General features: G+C 45.0%; 1 protein-coding gene across 2 annotated transcripts in view; it reads left to right on the top strand.

Moving 5' to 3' along the window:
• LOC139057849 (annexin A4-like) overlaps positions 1–16,838 on the top strand; it is a 106,187-nt gene that overhangs the window by 9,019 nt on the left and 80,330 nt on the right. Inside the window, exon 1 of one of the 2 annotated variants that reach the window (XM_070536603.1) lies at positions 11,566–11,584. The exons of the other annotated variant lie outside the window; for it this stretch is intronic. The gene's annotated coding sequence lies outside the window, so the exon portion shown is untranslated. Of the gene's footprint in view, positions 1–11,565; positions 11,585–16,838 lie in introns of those variants that run through there. 2 annotated transcript variants of the gene reach the window in all.

Below are 16,838 nucleotides of genomic sequence, written 5' to 3'. Positions count from 1 at the left end.
GGGGGGGGGGGGGGGTACACTTGAGGGAAGAAGTCTACGTGAGGGAGCAGATGAAATTGTGCAATGCATTAAAGCAGAGAAACTAATTTTCTTAGAAAAGCGTGTGGTTTTTTTGAAAGGAGAGCAATCTAGAAGGTGACAAATTTTAATCCACTTAAATTAGGATTTCGTAAGATAATGAATAATAAATCAGTAAGTTAACCATGGTATTCTCATGGTGTCATGCGGTTTGCATACGGCGATGCAGCGAGCACCTTCTCGTTTCGTGATTTGACCTCGCCTCACACCATGTTTGTACCAATTACCTTTTTTTATTCTGCGGGCGCTACGCAAGGGAAGCGATCATAAAAAAAGTTCATCAGGAGAAAGAATTGAGGATGGCTTATTAACATAGTAAAAAATACATCTTAGAGAGAATACATTTTTATTAGAAGTTATAGCCACTGGTGCTCATTGATGATACGGAGAAAAAAGCAGAGAAACGAAGCTTACAGTTTTTGACACGTTTATCGCTTTTATGCCGTCCACTAAAAATCAATGTGAAAGATGTGCCTACGGAGCGCACCACGCGCCAGACGCGGCATAGTAGAAGAATTCGGCCTCAACCGATTCGCCGGCCGCCGGTGGCAAAATTTCTTCCTGGTGAGTATGCTGCGCTAATCCTGCCATTACATGGTGCCTTCAGTCAGACAAAAGAAGCGGCTAGTGCCGATATCCATGCTTGCGAAATGGTGCTCGTAGTGCTGACCTAAGCCTGACGCATAGAAACCGTCGCGCCGGTCTCGTCAGTGCTGCTGCCTGGAACATCGCCTTACAGCGTCGGTCCGACCTCTTGCCTACTGGCGACAATGCTACCACGCGACACTAATAATGCACGCACGCATAGATTAATACACGGAATATATTGAGCAAATGTAGAGCAAAATCGAGAAAAGGTAGTCGGTTAGGTTTAGGTCAGTGACGGTGCAGTAATAGAGGCATTGGCAGAAAGAACGAACAAAGGCATTGGAACTCTTCAATCTGCAAGCTTGTGCGCTGCGCGAGGGATTCTGCCGCTGGTGGCTTGTTGTCGAGTCGGCTGCCCGAGTTCGTCCGCCTTTATGCATGCGTCACCGCACGTTACGAGTAACTGATTGCGGTGGCATACATTAATCAATTTTTTACGCTACTTGCGATGCGCGAACACTTTGTTCAGACATACCCCCCTAAAAACAAGGCAATTAATGGAAGCTTTTTACACGTTCTTGGAGGGTGACAGATGACGCAGTCAACCCTCGATATCAGTGTCACAGGAAGAGGTGTCTTACCTTTGGGAGTTCATGCAAATCAGCTCTTGATTAGCAAGCTTTGCTGTTGCCACGTGTATAATATTTTCGTTTTCTCGTACACATTCGAGAGGTTGGTATTCTCCTTTCAGCGCAGTTTTCTACTTATTCTGTTGCTTTTGAAAAAAAAAACTGTTAGTTGCGGGCTGCACCCGTGTTTGTCGTTTCTTGTAACCTTTTGTAACTGTTTTGTAGCCTTGTAACTCTGTTCCTTGTAAACTTTGCTTGATTCCTGGTAGGCCCCCTCGCTGCTGTGCAAATATTTGCTTGACAATTTAGATGATTTGCTTCCCATCCCTATTTTAGCCTGACCACATGCCGCCCGCAGTGGAGATGTGAACCGGAAGTGATGAGCATGTTTAATGTGCATCGGCATTCGTTCCTTCGCCGTGACAAAGGCCATCTTTCTTTTTCGACTTGGTTTCTTGTGCGATTCCATGACAAAGCGGCTTAAGGTTTTCCAAGGAGGCCTGTTCGCTAGGGTGATTCGTGAAGCGCGTGCATCGAGCGACACTTCTGAGCTCCAAGCTTGGGAAAGAAGAAGGTGTCTGTAGAGGAAACCATCAAGACGTACAAGAACTTCAAATCAAATCAGTTTATTTTCATCTCAAGGATGAGAACAGGCTCGAAATAAAAGTGACATTAGTCACTTGAGGAGAACCCGAGCCTCCCTGATACATGGAAAGCATTGAGGACAGGCGAACAAAATTTATAAATAGCAAGAAGGGGTTAATATTTTACAAGTCGTAATACACATAGGTTCATCATGAACTGAATATATAGATGCACAGATTCCTTTACGGTTAAATTACACAGTACAATACACGAAGACAAATTATAACGTACACTGAAAGCTTAGTTAGTGATCAATAATATTGCGATGATTTCATAATAAAAGTATTTCCCTAATAAAACGTGCTCCACATTCTTCAATTATTATCCTTTTTTGGATTAGTTTTTTTAATAAAACAGGAACAGTGAAGCGAAGCATTTGTCCGCCACAGTATGTTCTGCACAATGGAATGATCCAGTGTTGTTGGATCAGAAGCAGAATGCTAATCGCAGGCACTGATGACGAAAACATAAACAGTTAACTTTTACGACAGTATGACTGGGGTTTATATTGACCGGACGTTCAACGCGGCACGAAAAGACACAAGCTGCAAAGTTTGTGCCTATGCCCTACGGCATTATAAGGCTCTCGGAATGCTACCGAAACAGTTGATTATTTGTAGAACCATTGGACAACCGTGCATGTTTTGTTTTTTTGAGCATACCAGCTGAACATGAACGGTGCGTTATTTTTCGGAAATTGTCGGTTGCACTAACGTGCAGGCCTTGTGTACGTCCGTGCGACTGTGTTTTGAAGCATTTTTCCGGTCGTACATTTTAAAAAGCGCGGAAGCTTTCTGACCGGGTTTCAACATTCTAATCAATTGTGCTTGAAGAACTATGCATGCAACTCCTTTCTTGTGCAACAGAAGCAGTTAATCTCATGGGTTCGATCCCGCCTGCGGAAGTCGCATTTCGAAGGTGGCTAAATACCGAAACACTCGTGGCACCGAGCAACAAGCACGCACGCTTGCCATTTATACTGGCGTGGTGCGTGAATTATTATATTCAAGACTGTCGATTGTGTGTTTACGCGGCGCGCGAGGCATGCGAGCAGCACGGCTGAAAATTCCTCTCCTGAACGTGCGACGTTCGTAAAAACACTCCTTAAATAGTAACAGCTCGAGTGCTGCATGCCTTGATGGACGCCGTAGAAAGCGGTCGTTCAGGATTTCCTTGCCTTCACTTAGGCATAGGGTCCTTCTCTTCGCAGGTCTGGAGGCGACCCACCATGTCTGCTAAAGATAGCACTAACGATAGCTAGCACTATCGCTGCCTTTTCCCGCAGTCGAAGAGAATAAGCTCGGCGTGCTACAGCACCGACGCGCTGTCGGCGATCCTGATTAGAGCCCCTCCATACACGTTTTCGTCGACCAGGTGAAATCTCTGCCTCGGCAATGGATGGGTGGATGTTATGAGCGTCCCCTTTGGAACGGGGAGGTGGGTCGCTACACCAAGCTTTTCCTATTATACTGCCCTATGTCCTACCTAGGTTAAAAAAGAAAAAAAGAAGAAAGAACACGATGAATTCTCTTAACCAAATTTTATGACCCCCTGTTGTGAACTTTGTTTTTGTACGTCTCCGTTATATTTATTTTTTTGTCGTTTCCTTACCTTTTTTCCACCAATATTCCAATCGCCTCTTATTATCTCTATTGCAGACATGTTTACTTTTCCTCTGCTCTCGCTGAACCCAAAAGCGTCAAGGAGGCCAGTGGCGCCTAAATCGACTGCTAGGCAGACTTCTTCACATTCTAATAAGACATTCTCCATTGTTTCCCTAGCTTTACCGCAGCAAGTGCATGCTTTTTCTTCCTTATTATATTCCTATATATAGGTGCGTCTTCTAAGGCATCCTGGTCTCGCTTCGAAAATTAATGAGGTCCCTTTGAGTTATCATAAATTGTTTCTTCTCTGATTTTGTTTTTTTTTCCTCTTAAGTAGTTACTCATGGCAGGTTTCTTTTCCATTGCCGCCACCCACGATATTTTTTTAGCTTCTCTGACTTTCCGGTTGACGTTCTTTGTTGCTGTGTTGCTCACCCTACATGCCGCATACTTGCTGGTAAGCTTTTAGTTCCTTTCCTCCACTGTGAATCATTGTTTTCCCTGTACAGATACCTCAACACTCTCCCAGCCCATTTACTTTATTCCATATTTCTCAGTCGTTCTTCTTAATGAATTTACTGCGAGCTTCCCTCACTTCAAAACCATTCCAGCCCATATCGCCCTGCACAGCTTCATTTGTAGTCTTCCCGAGAGCACCCAAAGGCCCCACTGACCTTTGGTTTTCGTCGCATCCTGATTGTACGCCTGATTTCAAGCAAACAACCGCGTTTTCAAAATTTTGTAAGTCCTGGAACCATTACATCTTGTCATATACCCTGGAGCACTTCTTCATTATGGCTGCATTTCTCTTCCCCTTTAGTGTTATTGTTCTTTCCCGTGTTTCCTTATATCTATTGCCTTCGTTTATCCATATACCAAGCTATTTATAATATTTTACCCAAGGTATTTCCTGGCCCTGTATCGCCACTGTATGTTTACGGTTTTCATTGAATATCTAACACCTGATTTTCTAACACTAAATTTGAAACCTATATTCTTGCCTTTCTGCCCACAGATATTAGCCAGACGGTGCAAATCACTTTGCTTAGCTATCAAGACAATGTTGTCCGCATAAAGTATACCTGCAAGCTGCTGCTTTACTACTGCACCAGCCTGTTTGTGTGCGAGATTAAACCCAATATTGCTTCCCTCTAAGGCCCTCTCCATCCTCACTATGTGCATCATAAACAGCAATTGGGATAAAGAGCATCACTGCCCAGTCCCTTGTTGATATCAACTTTCTCCTCGCTCTTCATCTTTCCCATTGAACGCAAACGGTATTTTCTAGGTAAATCTCTCTCAAAAAGCTGTAGACATTCGTCACTTAAGGCTTCCCCTTCCAGAATATCCCACGAAATGTCGCAGTCTACGCTTTCATAAGATCATGTAATGTATAAAAGGGCTACACATAACGACCTGCTTTCTACTCTTGATATTTCAATAAATTGAGGAAGAGCAAATGAATTATCTAAACGCCTACTTATTCTGAAGCCATTCTGAAGTTCTCCCAAAAATGCCATTATTCTCTGCCCATGCTTACAGCTTTAACTTGATTGCCTGCATTGCTAGCCTGTACATTAACGATGTAATGATCAATGGTCTGTACGAGTTAATTCCATTTTCCCCCTTACCTTTAATAATTAAATTGATTCTACTTTGTCGCCAGCTGTATGGTATTCGTTTACCTTTTAATGTTTTTTTTTCCCACTGCTTTCACCAGAGCTTCCTTGCATTTTGGTCCTAATTCATTAATAAGCCTAATGGGAACATCAATCTAGCCCTGTGGCTGTGCGCTTAGGAATTTATCGAGAAGTGGTTCTAGAAGGAAAAATGAAAAATTGACGTTATTTTCTGCAGCCCTTGCGGCAGCACGGCTCAGCGTCAACAGGGGTGGGGCGATAGGAGAGGAATTCGCTTTTCGGCTTTCTTCGAGTTTAAATTTGTTAGCAGCAGCTCCTTTCCCATCTGGTTCTCTTTCATGCTCCTTGTTTCTTAGAATACTGCTCGTCCACGTGCTTCGCCAAGCGCAGGGTTAGTGCTGTCCCTTTCCTGCTTAGAGGGTCATATAGCCCACCTTCTACTATGACAAGGCTGCGCACGTGGGCATTTTCCGCGGGCTTCGCTTTTGCTGGCTCCATGAGAGAAGCGAGTGTCCGTCCTGGAAATGATCCTACCGGCACTCTTCTATCGCCGTGCACCCTCTCTACAATTCCTCCGGAGCACCTAGTCAAGTTTCAGTCGCGGGCTATAATCAGCATTTCACACTCTCCTGCCTCTCCCTGCTTCCCTTTGTCCTTTTCCGCCAGATTGGGACTCGACAAGGGGCACTGACTCATGCGCTCTCGCTTTTTCCACGTGCGGGCCTCAAAGTATGGTGTGGCGGCCATCATGGATCCCCTCGGGCGTGTGCATTGCCATATTCCCAATGCACACGGACTGTGTTCTGAAAAAAAAAACGATTTTATTAACAGCGACAAACTCTGCGATGCCTTTATAAATTAAAAAATTAAATTATGGGGTTTCACGTGCCAAAACCACTTTCTGATTATGAGGCACGCCGTAGTGGGGGACACCGGAAATTTCGACTACCCGGTGTTCTTTAACGTGCACCTAAATCTAAGTATACGGGTGTTTTCGCCCCTATAGAAATACGGCCGCCGTGGCCGGGATTCGATCCCGCGACCTCGTGCTCAGAAGCCCAACACCATAGCCACTGAGCAATCACGGCGCTCTATAATGCAGAAGTATGCGCTGCTATAACTGTGAATGGCGCGATTAAGGGAGCCGATGCAGTAGACCGCAGTGCGCTTCTCAGAGTGGAAAGCGGGTTGAGCAGCGAAGGCATACTAATTTAGTTTTAACACACTCTGCATCCATTCCAAACGGTAATGTCATCTCTGAAAATCATCGTAACACACTGATGCAGAGCAATCGCCTCAGAGACGTGTTTTCGGAGCCGCCACGCGCAGTTTACTGACGATCATAAAATTTACGCGACATACTAACGTCTTACAAGACCCATTCCCATAGCCTGTTATCCTTGCAACAAATCACGGTTCAAGGTTTGCGCTCGCGTGACAACTTCGCTAAGTGTTATGAGCATCGCGTCAAATTTTATCCTTACGATAAAAGGCGACGTCGATTGTCGCGCGACAGATGGTATCCATATGCTAGAATGCTCAGCGTCCAAATTAGGACAAAGGAAAACAACCTTTAGATTGCGTTTCAACTAACATCGATCGCATGCTGCGAGCCTTTCTAATCTTCCGCTATCCCAACATGTCCTAATCCCGGGCTACTCTTTTTACAAGCCAACCGCCACCGTACTTGAATCTGGTTTCAAAACGCACCACGAAAGGGAAGTTCGCGAATCCTTCCTAATCCAATAATTTGCTGCCGTAGCTTCTGCGATTAACGAGAACCCGGGCACATTGACCGTTCTGTCCGCGAAATAGCGAATTGCATGTTCGTTTCCTTCCGACTTAACAGCTCGTTTTTATCGCATCGTTTATGCCACGTCGCCAGAATAGCTGTTCGCACACGCGACCCACACGCGGGCGATTCGCCCCAAGTAATTTTCGGGTTCCTGATGTGTCATTTCATTGCACTTAACTTCGGATGAGCAATGTTCACCAATAATTGGTGTCATATTTTTGTCAAAACTTGTCGGCACACATGGAAAGCATATTTCACGACAGCGAACAAGGACAGAAGGGAGACGACACCGCAATGCGCTAACCTCAATAACTTTATTTTCAGGAAACAACCACCTATTTAGCCATGCACAGTGGCGCCACATCATCCAAATTTTTAATCATCATCAAAAAAAAAGCCGTCTACTTATCTGACAAGTCGACCGAAGGGGCACACGTATCACCATTCCAATATATAGCCTGAGCCTCAATAATCTATCGCACATCCTTATCTTTGTGCTTCGCAAGGACGTGGCAGGGCCCATATGCCAACGCACAGCCGCATTCCTGACAGTGAGTTGACAGATAAACCTCAACGACCGGCTATGCGCCGGTGTATGGGTCCTGCCGTATATATATATATATATATATATATATATATATATATATATATATATATATATATATATATATATATATATATATATATATATATATATCGAAAGACCTCGCAGGCCTACAAAAAGGCATAGCGTGAAAGGGGCTTATGGTACAATTCGTCACAAGATACCATCGGTAAAAAGATACCGATGCATAAACATAAAAAGACAAACATTGGCACAATACGATGGAATTTGCATATGTACAGAAAAACGTAAAAAAAGTAAAATGAATTAACAGATACGCATTGCATAAAAACAGCAAGAAGTATTACATAAGCGCAGCAAGGTACTTTGCGTTGAGACGTTATACACAGCGTAACGTTAAAAAAGAAAAAAAAACGTGGCATAATGCGTGGCCATACATTGAAAACGTAAACGTAATGGCCTTGATAAGTACCCGTGTACTAATTCAACCCTACGCACAGTGTGGAGAAAAATGCGCGACCAAATTACTGCAAAAGGCATCATGATTTCTGAGCGAAGCAGTGCTATCCGGAAGACTGTTCCAGAGACGGGTAGTGCGAGGCAGTGGTGAAAAGTCAAATGTTTGTCGCTCTATATACGCGCACATAGCTGAAATTATTGCCCAATCTGCGCGATGTGAAGACGTGGTGTTTCAAGCATGGTAGGGATAATCCGTCAGAGTGAATAAATTTATGGAATAATGACACCAATGCGATATCATGGCGAGTACTCAACGACTGCAACGATAGTTCGGCTTTGATCTGCGAAATGCTAGACTGGGCGCTGTAATTATGAGCAATGAAACCACTTGCCCTATTCCGAATGGTTTCTAGCGCTTCAATTAGGTAATGCTGGTGTGGAGACCAAGCGTACTCAAGCTGGGGTCGCACGAACGTTTAGTAGGCCATTTTACGCAAGGCAGATGGAACACTGCACAAATTCCGGCGCAAAAAAACCTAATAATTTAGATGCATTGGCAGAGACACACGTAAGGTGCTCAGACCATGATAGGTTAGGTTTAAGGTGCGCAGCAAGATACTTATATTGTGTAGTCGGGGATATAATACTATTGCTGATGTGGTAAATAAACTGCAAATTAACAGGTTTACGGGCGAAAGACATTGTTCTACATTTTGACACGTTTAGAGTCATGCGCCATGTAGTACACCACCGGTGCAGTGTCTCTAGGTCTTGTTGGAGCGCTATATGAACATCACTATCGGCTACTGGACGGTAGATCATGCAATCATCGGCGAATATTCGTATGCAAGACAATATGTTGTTAGGCAGATCATTTCTGTAGAGTAGAACGAACAGAGGCCCCAAGACCAGGAGTAACGTTAGATTTCGGGGAATTGAAGTCATTAACGGAGGTAAATTGCTCTCGATGAGATAGAAAGTTACGTAGCCGTGACAATGTGCAGGAGTCTAATTTTAACGCAGATAATTTCGATATGAGGCGGCAATGTGCAACACTATGAAACGCTTTGGAAAAGTCAAGCAATAAGCAGTCAGTCTGTAAGTAGCGATTCATATTGAGACGGATATCTGTTGTAAATTCGAGTAGCCGTGTCTCGGACGAACAGCCTTTCCTGAAACCGTGTTGAGTGCGGAAAAAGAAAGTGTTCGAAATCCGGGCGGCTCGGCCGTCCCGGAGCCTTCTGGCTGTACCTCCCTCCCCCCCCCCCCCTCGCCCCGAGCTACGTCACGCAAAGGAGGCCTACGTAGAAGGTCCAGAAGGTCCGTGCCACGTGCTACGAAGCTACGAGCTGCGCACCTGTGTTGAAAATGAGGCGTGGAAAATACGATTAGTTCCGGGAATCCTCTCGCTCCTGGCATAGCTTCGGGGTAGGGAGATGCTGGCATGCTGCGACATGCTTCCGAGCGCACTTTTTTTTTTCTGGATGTGAATGGCGCATGTAGTCTCTGCGCTCGTGTGTTCCGCAAGCCTTCATTGCCGCGGAATGTAGATTAGGTTCATGCCAGGATATGCCTAATAAGTGCTGCGTGCCCAATTGCTGGATCAATTACAAATCGGGGCCGAAAAATCATGTGTTCATGTTTCCGCGCGATGAATGACAGAATATTGGGTGCCTTGCTAAGACAAAGAAGAGAAAAACTGGAACCCTGCGGTATAAGGCAGCTGGTTTTTTTATTTTATTTTTTGCAAATAGTGGCGCGAATATGTTTCGTATCTCAATTGCTAAACTCATTTGAGGTGTTGTAAATATGTGGACTGCGGTACTGTATGTAATAATGCCTCGAAAGCGAAATTATTCTTTTAAAGCCTCATCTAGACTGGAATAAATACACGTGTCCCGAACCTGAAGAAGGACACACCAGTGAAGTTGTCATGAGATATGTGTGCAGTGCTAACATTCTGTTGACGAACTTTTGTGTTCACATGAACGGCAAACTCTTTGACGCCGACGGTACATCAAGGCAGAGAAGCTACTGCGAAGAGGGCAGCACCGTGACTTTTCAATATAATCCATGCTCCTTGTCATCATGTATCCGGAATTCTTTCTCATTCCTGAGGTTCAGCCATCTCATTTTTTTTTTTTTGCGGATGGGCTAATAAAGCAGCGCGAAAGTAGCTTTGCATAAATAAAATAATCTTGGAACACCCTTAATGTTCTTCGGGCCACCTGTTCAACTATGCCTAAACAAAGAACTGCGCTCCGGTTAAGGTTGCACATAGGTGCGCGATCCCTTCATGGCGCTGAAGGGATCGCGCTGAAGCGCAGCTGGGATCGCGCGATCCCAGAATGAAGGGATCGTACGATCCCAGGTGCGCGATCCCTTCATTCGCCGAGCGCTCAGGCCTTCTCTTGTCTAAGGGGTGTTCGCAGAACGTGGCCCCCTCCCTACCCACTCCCGACTCCCCAGATCCTTGCGCGCGACAGTTTTCTTGAATGCGTGCACGAGACTGCGCCGCCATTGCCGGCTCCCTCTCGCATGCTTTCACTCGCACATACAGCACACGGAGACGCTTTTATCGCCCTTGGTGACGGCGAGTGCGACGGCAGAAATGTGCCTGGAGTGTCCATATAATTGCTATCGCAATAAAATTGAGAAGCGTCGGCCGGATGCGCTGAGCACTGACGTTCTACCCGGCACCGGTGGAAGAGAGATGATGATGGTAATGATGGTGATGATGATGATGATTTAAACGCAAGCAACCAACATTCAACTTCTATGCGGGGGAAGAGGGCATCGAACGGCCAGATAGAAGCTGGTTGTTGCTTGCCTGCTTGCTTCCTATTTATGGGGCGTACAAGGGGTTTGGCTATGAAGCCGGCGGTTAAACGGTCGGTTAGGGGGCGGGGGGGGGGGGGGGGGTTACACTTGAGGGAAGAAGTCTACGTGAGGGAGCAGTTGAAATTGTGCATTGGTTTAGAGTAGACAAACAAAATTTCTTAGGAAAACGTGTGGTTTTTTGAAAGAAGGACATGAAAACATGAACATGAAAGAAGGTGACAAATTTTAATCCACCTAAATTGGAATTTCCTAAGATAATAAATAATAAATCAGTAAGTTAACCATGGTATTCTCATGGTGTCACGCTGTTTGCATACTGCGACGCAGCGAGCACCTTCTCGTTTCGTGATTTGACCTCGCCTCACACCGTGCACGTTATTCGCACCATGTTTGTACCGATGAACTTTTTTTTATTATGCGGGCGCTACGCAAAGAAAGTCATCATAAAAAATAGTCTATCATAAGAAAGAATCGAGGATGGCTTATTAACATACTAAAGAATACATCTTAGAGTGAATTCGTTTTTAATAGAAGATAGCCACTGGTGCGCATTGATGATACGGAAAAAAAAGCAGGGAAACGAAGCTTACAGGTTTTGACACGTTTATCGCTTTTATGCCGTCCACTAAAAATCAATGTGAAAGACGTGCCTACGGCGCGCACCACGCGCCAGACGCGGCATAGTAGAAGAATTCGGCCTCAACCGATTCGCCGGCCGCCGGTGGCAAAATTTCTTCCTGGTGAGTATGCTGCGCTAATCCTGCCATTACATGGTGCCTTCAGTCAGACAAAAGAAGCGGCTAGTGCCGATATCCATGCTTGTGAAATGGTGCTCGTAGTGCTGACCTAAGCCTGACGCATAGAAACCGTCGCGCCGGTCTCGTCAGTGCTGCTGCCTGGAACATCGTCTTACAGCGTCGGTCCGACCTCTTGCCTACTGGCGACAATGCCACCACGCGACACCAGTAATGCACGCACGCATAGATTAATACACGGAAAATATTGAGCAAATGTAGAGCAAAATTGAGAAAAGGTAGTCGGGTAGGTTTAGGTCAGTGACGGTGCAGGAATAGAGTCATTGGCAGAAACAACGAATAAAGGGATTGGAACTCTTCAATCTGCAAGCTTGTGCGCTGCGTGAGGGATTCTGCCGCTGGTAGCTTGTCGAGTCGGCTGCCCGAGTTCGTCCGCCTTTATGCATGCGTCACCGCACGTTACGAGTAACTGATTGCGGTGGAATACATTAATAAATTTTTTACGCTATTTGCGATGCGCGAACACTTTGTTCAGACATGCCCCCCTAAAAACAAGGGAAATAATGGAAGCCTTTTACACGTTCTTGGAGGGTGACAGATGACGTAGTGAACCCTCGCTATCATTGTCACAGGAAGAGGTGTCTTACCTTTGGGAGTTCATGCAAATCAGTTGTTGATTAGCCAGCTTTGCTGTTGCCACGTGTATGTTATTTTTCGTTTTCTCGTTCACATTCCAGAGGTTGGTATTGTCCTTTCAGCGTAGTTTTTTACTTATTCTGTTTCTTTTGAAAAAAAAACTGTTAGTTGCGGGCTGCGCCCGTGTTTGTCGTTTCTCGTAACCTTTTGTAACTGTTTTTTAGCCTTGTAACTCTGTTTCTTGTAAACATTGATTGATTCCTGGTGGGCCCCCTCGCTGCTGTGCAAATATTTGCTTGACAATTTAGATGATTTGCTTCCCACCCCTATTTTAGCCTGACCACTGCCACCCGCAGTGGAGATGTCAACCGGAAGCGATGAGCATGTTTAATGTGCATCGGCATTCGTTCCTTCGCCGTGACAAAGGCCATCTTTCTTTTTCGACTTGGTTTCTTATGCGATTCCATGACAAAGCGGCTTAAGGTTTTCCAAGGAGGCCTGTTCGATAGGGTGATTCGTGAAGCGCACGCATCGAGCGACACTTCTGAGCTCTAAGCTTGGGAAAGAAGAAGAAGCGGGGTGTTGTGACCACCGGTGTCTGTAGAGGAGACCATCAAGACGTACAAGAACTTCAAATCGAATCAGTTTATTTTCATCCCAAGGATGAGGACAGGCTCGGGATAAAAGTGACATTAGTCACTTGAGGAAAACCCGAGCCTCCCTGATACATGAAAAGCATTGAGGACAGAAGAACAAAATTTATAAATAGCAAGAAGGGGTTAATATTTTATACAGGTCGTAATACACATAGGTTCATCATGAACTGAATATATAGATGCACAGGTTCCTTTACGGTTAAATTACACAGTACAATACACGAAGACAAATTACAACATACACTGAAAGCTTAGTTAGTGATCAATAATATTTCGAAGATTTCATGATAAAAGTGTTTCCCTAATAAAACGTGCTCCACATTCTTCAATTATTATCCTTTTTTGGATTAGTTTGTTTAATAAAACAGGAACAGTGAAACGAAGCATCTGTCCGCCAAAGTGTGTTCTGCACAATGGAATGATCCAGTGTTGTTGGATCAGAAGCAGAATGCTAATAGCAGGAACTGATGACGAAAACATAAACAGTTAACTTTTACGACAGTATGACTGGGGTTTATATTGACCGGACGTTCAACGCGGCACGAAAAGACACAAGCTGCAAAGTTTGTGCCTATGCCCTACGGCATTATAAGGCTCTCGAAATGCTACCGAAACAGTTGAATATTTGTAGAACCATTGGACAACCGTACATGTTTTTTTTTTTGAGTATACGAGCTGAACATGAACGGTGCGTTATTTTCGGAAATTGTCGGTTGCACTAACGTGCAGGCCTTGTGTACGTCCATGGGACTGTGTTTTGAAGCATTTTTCCGGCCGTACATTTTAAAAAGCGCGGGAGCTTTATCACCGGGTTTCAACGCTCTAATCTATCGTGCTTGAAGAACTATGCGTGCCACTCCTTTCTTGAGCAACAGAAACAGTTAATCTCATTCGTTCGATCCAGCCTGCGGCAGTCGCATTTCGAAGGTGGCTAAATGCCGAAACACCCGTGGTACCGTGCAACAAGCACGCACGGTTGCCATTTATATTGGCGTGGTGCGTGAATTATTATATTCAAGACTGTCGATTATGTATTTACGCGGCGCGCCAGGCATGTGGACAGCACGGCTGAAAATCCTCTCTTGAACGTGCGACGTGCTGCATCGAGTGCTGCATGCCTTGATGGACGCCGTAGAAAGCCGTCGTTCAGAATTTCCTTGCGTTCAGTTAGGCATAGGTTTTTTCTCTTCGCAGGTCTGGAGGCGACCCGCCATGTCTGCTAAAGATAGCACTATCGATAGCTAGCACTATCGCTGCCTTTTCCCGCAGCCGAAGAGAATAAGCTCGGCGTGCTACAACACCGACGCGCTGTCGGCGATCCTGATTAGAGCCCCTCCATACACGTTTTCGTCGACCAGGTGAAATCTCTGCCTCGGCAATGGATGGGTGGATGTTATGAGCGTCCCCTTTGCTTTTGCTTTTGCTATTTTAGCTTTTGCTATTATACTGCCTTATGTCCTACCTAGGTTAAAAAAGATGTGTTCCTGATGTGTCATTTCATTGCACTTAACTTAGCATGAGCAATGTTCATCAATTATTGGTGTCATATTTTTGTCAAAACTTGTCTGCACACATGGAAAGCATATTTAGCGCCAGCGAACAAGGACAGAAGGGAGACGACACCGGAATGCGCTAACCTCAATAACTTTATTTTCAGGAAACAACCACCTATTTAGCCATGCACAGTGGCGCCACATCATCCAAATTTTCAATCATCAAAAAAAAAAAAAGCCGTCAACTTATCTGAGAAGTCGACCGAAGGGGCACTAACAAACGTATCACTATTCCAATAGATAGCCTGAGCCTCAATAACCTCTCGTGAAAGGGGCCTATGGTACAATTCATCACAAGATACCATCGGTTAAAAGATACCGATGCATAAACTTAAAAAGACAAACATTGGCACAAAACGATGAAATTTGCATATGTACAGAAAAATGTAAAAAAAAGTAAAACGAATTAACAGTTAAGCATTGCATAAAAACAGCAAGAAATATTAGATGAAGGCAGCAAGGTACTTTGCGTTGAGACGTTGTGGCCATACATTATGGCCACGCGTTACGCCAAACTTGTGGCATAACACGTGGCCATACTTTGAAAACGTAAACTAACTGAGATTGATAACTACCCGTGTACTAACTCAACCCTACTCACAGTGTGGAGAAAATGCACGACCAAATTACTGCAAAAGGCATCATGATTTCTGAGCGAAGCAATGCTATTCGGAAGGCTGTTCCAGAGACGGATAGCGCGAGGCAGTGGTCTGCGCGATGTGAAGACGTGGTGTTTCAAGCATGGTAGGGATAATCCGTCAGAGTGAATGAATTTATGGAATAATGACACCAATGCAATATCATGGCGAGTACTCAACGACTGCAACGATAGTTCGACTTTGATCTGCGTAATGCTACACTGGGCGCTGTAATTATGAGCAATGAAACCACTTGGCCTATTCTGAATGGTTTCTAGCGCTTCAATTAGGTGATGCTGGTGTGGAGACCAAATGGGAGACGCGTACTCAAGCTGGGGTCGCACGAACGTTAAGTAGGCCGTTGTACGCAAGGCAGATGGAACACTGCACAAATTCCAGCGCAAAAAAAACCAAATAATTTGGATGCATTGGCAGAGACACACGTAAGGTGCTCAGACCATGATAGGTTAGGTGTAAGGTGCGCGGCAAGATACTTATATTGTCTCGTTGGGGATATAATACTATTGTTAATGTGGTAGATAAACTGCAAGTTAACAGGTTTACGGGTGAAAGACATTGTCTTACATTTTGACACGTTTAGTGCCATGCACCATGTAGTACACCACTGGTTCGCTGTCTCTAGGTGTCGTTGGAGCGCTATATATGATCATCGCTATTGGCTACTGGACGGTAGATCATGCAATCATCGGCGAATATTCGTATGCAAGACGATATGTTGTTAGGCAGATCATTTCTATAGAGTAGAACCCACAGAGGCCCCAAAACGTTACCTCTTGGCACACCAGAAGTAACGTTAGATTTGGGGGAATCGAAGTCATCAACGAAGGTAAATTGCTCTCGATGAGATAGAAAGTTACGTAGCCATGGCAATGTGCAGGAGTCTAATTTTAACGCAGATAATTTCGATATGAGGCGGCAATGTGCAACACGATCAAACGCTTTGGAAAAGTCAAGCAATAAGCAGTCAGTCTGTAAGTAGCGATTCATGTTAAGAAGGATATCTGTTGTAAATTCGAGTAGCTGTATCTCGGACGAACAGCCTTTCCTGAAACCGTGTTCAGTGCGGAAAAAGAAAGTGTTCGAGGTGCGGGCGCCTCCGGTGGCCGCCCGGCCCGACCGTCCCAGAGCCTTCTGGCCATCCCCCCCCCCCCCCGAGCTACGTCACGCAAAGGAGGCCTACGTAGAAGGTCCAGAAAGTCCGTGCAGCGTGCTACGAAGCTACGAGCTGCGCACCTGTGTTGAAAATGAGGCGTGGAAAATACGATTAGTTCCGGGAACCCTCTCGCTTCTGGGATAGCTTCGGGGTAGGGAGATGCTGGCATGCTGCGACATGCTTCCGAGCGCACTTTTTTTTTCTGGATGTGAATGGTGCATGTAGTCTCTGCGCTCGTGTGTCCGACAAGCCTTCATTGCCGCGGAATGTGGCTTAGGTTCATGCCAGGATATGCCTAATAAGTGCTACGTGCCCAATTGCTGGATCAATTACAAATCGAGGCCGAAAAATCATGTGTTCACGTTTCCGCGCGATGAATGACAGAATATTGGGTGCCTTGCTAAGACAAAGAAGAGAAAAACTGGAACCCTGCGGTATAAGGCAGCTGGTTTTTTTTTTGCATATAGTGGCGCTAATATGTTTCGTATCTCAATTTGCTAAACTCATTTGAGGCGTTGTAAATATGTGGACTGCGGTACTGTATGTAATAATGCGTTGAAAGCGAAATTATTCTTTTAAAGC

The sequence above is a fragment of the Dermacentor albipictus genome, chromosome 3, assembly GCF_038994185.2.
Source record: "Dermacentor albipictus isolate Rhodes 1998 colony chromosome 3, USDA_Dalb.pri_finalv2, whole genome shotgun sequence".
Lineage (NCBI taxonomy): Eukaryota > Metazoa > Arthropoda > Arachnida > Ixodida > Ixodidae > Dermacentor > Dermacentor albipictus.
This window is presented reverse-complemented; position numbering and strand designations above follow the sequence as displayed.